The following is a 3,462-nucleotide window of genomic DNA, read 5'->3' as shown; positions in this document are numbered from 1 at the left end:
CTACCTTAGATAGATCAAACAAGTCAATCCTCAAGGAAATCAACCCTGAATATTCATTGGAAGGACTGATGCTGAAGCTGAAGCTCCAATACTCTGGCCACCACTCACTAGAAAAGACCCTGATGATGGGAAAGATTGAGGGCACGAGGAAAAGGGGATGACAGAGGATGAGATGGTTGGATGGCATCACTGACTCAGTGGACTTGAGTTTGAACAAACTCTGCAAGATACTAAGGGACAGGGAAGCCTGGCGTGATGCAGTCCATGAGGTCACAAACAGCCAGACCTGACTGATCAACTGAACAGTAACAACAATCATCTGTCTTGAAAATAGAACTCAGAAGTGTAAAAACTATTGTATAGGTATCTATTACCATGCTTATCTGAGATAAAACATGGACTCAGAGTATCTTCTTGAAGGAGGTAAGTCTGACTTGGTAAATGTGAGAAGACTTCTCGTCCATCTGTCTGTGCAGAGGACATTTTCCTTTAAGGAATGACATGAACTTGCATCTCCAAGTGTTTGATCAAAATAGATTTAATCCTCGTGTGTGTGTGTGTGTGTGTGTGCATGTGCATGCACACATGCTCAGTCGTGTCTGACTCTTTGCGACCCCGTGGACTATAGCCCACCAGGCTCCTCTGTCCATGCGGTTTTCCAGGCAAGAATACTGGAGTGGGTTGCCATTTCCTTCTCCAGGAGATCTTCCCAACCCAGGGATCAAACCTGCATCTCCTGCATTGCAGGCCTATTCTTTACCAACTGAGCCACCTGGGGATCCCTTTAATCCTCATACACAGTACATAATACAGTAAAAACATGTTCTTCTCAGATATGTGAAAGTATATTAACACATTTTTGATGTTTTTATAAAAATGTTCCAGTGGTCAGTAGTTGTTTTTTTTTTTTAATTAGTTTAGAAGCTATGCAAGGCTCTGGAGTAGAAGATAATCCAATTTCCTTACAAATGACAGAGGCCAAGCAAAAATAATACATTGAATTCTTCTCTGTGCCTTAAAGCCAGACATTTGAGTAACTAAATTTGTTCATCTAGTTTTTGCCTTTGCTAAACTCCTAATGATGAAACTCTAGTGCCACCTGTGAATCAGAGAGACTAACTCTGTTTGTCAGAGGTCTCCAGGGAAGAAACAGAGCCGATACGGTGGGGGTGAGGGGGGAGCTACAGAGGCTGAGACAGGCAGAGACAGAGAGAGACCAAGACTGCCTTACTCAACTCAGCCATTAGAAAGAATTCATTTGAATCAGTTCTAATGAGATGGATGAAACTGGAGCCCGTTATACAGAGTGAAGTAAGCCAGAAAGATAAAGACCAATACAGTATACTAACGCATACATATGGAATTTAAAAAGGTGGTAACGATAACCCTATATGCAAAACAGAAAAAGAGACACAAATGTACAGAACAGACTTTGGGACTCTGTGGGAGAAGGCGAGGGTGGGATGTTCTGAAAGAACAGCATTGAAACAAGTATACTATCAAGGGTGAAACAGACCACCAGCCCAGGTTGGATGCATGAGACAAGTGCTCGGGGCTGGTGCACTGGGAAGACCCAGAGGGATGGGATGGAGAGGGAGGCGGGAGGGGGGATAGGGATGGGGAACACATGTAAATCCATGACTGATTCATGTCACTGTATGGCAAAAACCACTACAATATGTTAAAATAATTAGCCTCTAACTAATAAAAATAAATGGAAAAAATAAGTAAATAAATAAAGTTAGTTCTTAGAAAGTGGAAAAAAAATAAGACTGTTTTACTCAATCTACCAAGTTAGATGTTTATATCAAGCAAAAGCAAATATCTGGGTGCCCCACGGCCCAGGCAACATATACAGATAGCCATCATATTATTTGTATTATACCTTGACATATTTTATCACTGAGTATCAGGAAAAACCCTGAGTAAATATCAGGAGAACTGAGGTTTGGCTCCAGCTTCATCAGTTATGAACGGTGATTTTATGTCATCACTGAAGGTCTCTGAGCCTAGGTGTCTTCATCTATAAGAGGTATAAAAGGTCTTTTCTAACCTGTAGGGGTGTTATACAGAGTTTGTGTGTAAATCCAAAATTGCTTTGTAAATTCCATTATAAAATTAATGATAGATTGATCATTGAGGACTTATACTGATGAGTTCCAAAGAATTGATGCCTTTGATCTGTGGTGTTGAAGAAGACTCTTGAGAGCCCCTTGGACTGCAAGGAGATCCAACCAGTCCATCCTAAATGAAATCAGTCCTGAATATTCATTGGAAGGACAAATGTTGAAGCTGAAATTCCAATCCTCTGGCCACTTGATGCGAAGAGCTGACTCGTTTGAAAAGACCCTGATGCTGGGAAAGATTGAAGGCGGGAGGAGAAAGGGACGACAGAGGATGAGATGGTTGGATGGCATCACCAACTCAATGGACGTGAGTTTGAGTAAACTCCGGGAGTTGGTGATGGACAGGGAGGCCTGGCGTGCTGCAGTCCATGGGGCTGCAAAGTCAGACACGACTGAGCGACTGAACTAAACTGAACTGAACTAATGAGTTCACAATCTGCATGTTAATAGCTTACAGACAAGGCAGTTTTGTCATGTTTTCAGACCACAAAACATTCTTTGTGGATGAGATGTGACTGAACAAAAGCAGTCAACTGATGGTCGTTTTTTACATATTGCTGGTAGCATTTTTTGTTTTGAATTTTCTTGTTTTCTCTTTTTTTTTTTTTCATGATAGGAGCATTTATTTCCTCAGGAGTGAATTTTTCTCTCCATGACTACAGGATGAGACTCTTAAATATGTCCGTGTGCAGGCAGGAGGTACAATTCAGGTAACAGATGATCCCAGAGTCCCAAGTCCTCACGAAGTTCCATCAACACAAGTGCCCCATGAATCCAGAAACTATTTTTCACATAATTTCTCCATTAGCTTCATCTCCTCAGAAGCTGGACAGTGGACATGAAGGTCAAGAGTTGGGCAAATTATTGGTGCTGATTCATGTGAAAAAGCAACAATAGAGAGATGCCTTGTGACCACCAAGAGGAGCATCACCCTCTGTATGGCCCCCACAAGCATTAAAAACGGAATGGGAACGTCTTCTACATGATATTTGTTTTACTTTCTGTGCCTTGTGCTATTTGTCCTTTTAACTCAACGAAATCCTTCTTCTTGTGAGTTCATTCATCCTGCGTGATTTAATGAGCTCTGAACTAATGTCACAGTCAAGACATCACTCACTGCTTTGAACAGTGAGGGGTAAAGGTGGAAAATAATTAGTATCTATTTTCAGTCTCGAGGTCTATCAGTGTCAATAGGAAAGAGAGGGGAGCAGAAAGACAGTAATGAGGAGAGGACTTTGCCCAGCAGGACACAGACTTAATTACCCCAGGCTAATCTGAAAAGAGTGGGGAAAGGGACTCAAGAATAAAAGAACCTGTTCACACTTGTGTGTCTATA

At 41.7% G+C, this 3,462-nt stretch overlaps 1 long non-coding RNA gene across 1 annotated transcript; it reads left to right on the top strand.

Moving 5' to 3' along the window:
* Positions 1 to 298: 298 nt before the first annotated feature.
* On the top strand, positions 299 to 3,102 carry LOC110140811 (uncharacterized). The gene is made up of 3 exons (XR_002314862.2): positions 299 to 423; positions 2,743 to 2,836; positions 2,935 to 3,102. It is a non-coding gene; the product is annotated as an uncharacterized lncRNA (long non-coding RNA).
* The last annotated feature ends 360 nt before the right edge of the window (positions 3,103 to 3,462 follow it).

The sequence above is a fragment of the Odocoileus virginianus genome, chromosome 14, assembly GCF_023699985.2.
Source record: "Odocoileus virginianus isolate 20LAN1187 ecotype Illinois chromosome 14, Ovbor_1.2, whole genome shotgun sequence".
NCBI lineage: Eukaryota > Metazoa > Chordata > Mammalia > Artiodactyla > Cervidae > Odocoileus > Odocoileus virginianus.
Note: the sequence above shows the minus strand (reverse complement) of the source record. Positions and strands in the feature narration are given on the sequence as shown.